Genomic DNA, 1,168 nt, shown 5'->3' with positions numbered 1-1,168 from the left:
GGCTCAAACGTATTGTATTTGTTGATTGATAAATAAACAAATGTTGAAGTTGAAATTGAGTGAAGTTTGTTGTAAAGTTAGGTTCCCTATCAACTCTTCACTGACAGACCAGCAGCATGTCTTTCACCACTAGGGGGCACATTACAGTAGATTATCTTTGCCAACAACCAGCTTTCAGTTTCCTGTTTAATTTGTTCAGGGGAAAAACTTTAAATATGTAATTGCATGAAATGGCAAATTTAATATTCTTGTTTTTATCTCTTGAACTTTTAGAACTGAAGTCATACCCCTTGGCCCTACCACATAGCCCTACCCCTCGGTTTTGCGCGTTTACATGTAGGGGTAGGGTGTCCCAATTCTTGTTGGCATGGAGAGGGGTAAGGCGCTATATGGCCCTCCAAACAGAGTTTTTTTTCAGAGGCACACTCCAAAACGAGCGGTAGGGGTAAAAATGAGATAGGATTGGGCCTAGATGTGGGATGATTGATTCACTATTGTGCATTTTTCTCTGACACCCCCCCCTCTCTGTCTCAATGAACATATTCTCTGTTTACCCTGACCCACAAATCTGCAGGGAAGAGGGAGGAAAGTGGGTGGCTTTAGAGGGATCCCGGTCTGTTTACAATCGAAGGCCGGAGGTTTCCCACCTTTCCCAGCTGCGGTGGGGGTGGTCCCCACATCTGGACTGTGTTAGCCACTTCCTGTCACTGGCATCCGGTTAGCCCCCTATCCCACAAACCCAAAGGAGGAGAGGGAGAGGGAGAGGCATGGGAGTGACCAGGGCCTGTACAAATACAAACACAAGTTGTGTCTTTTTAGAGTGTGCCCCGAATACTAGACAGTGAAAGCTGTGAACCGGTTTTAGTTTTAGTTGACTTTTGAGTCATGCAGAGAACCTGTAACATTCCATATTGTACAACGTTTTCTGTTTTGGACATAAGTGGAAAAAAGTGTTTCAGGTTATAACAGTGTCAAAACATATTTGGGTCTCTTCTTTCATATTAAAAACGGATTTCTTAACCGTAGTCTGTGTAAAGATATGCATATGGGGGAAGTTTTTTTTTTTGTTAGGTAAGTTTTATATCTGTATTCTGTGGTGGTAAGAAGGTAACGTTCAAAGTTTATTTTGCTAACGGACTCAACCTCATTTACACTTACCTACCATCTT

The sequence above is a fragment of the Nansenia antarctica genome (assembly GCF_963989245.1).
Source record: "Nansenia antarctica genome assembly, chromosome: 18".
In the NCBI taxonomy this organism is placed as follows: domain Eukaryota; kingdom Metazoa; phylum Chordata; class Actinopteri; order Argentiniformes; family Microstomatidae; genus Nansenia; species Nansenia antarctica.
This window is presented reverse-complemented; position numbering follows the sequence as displayed.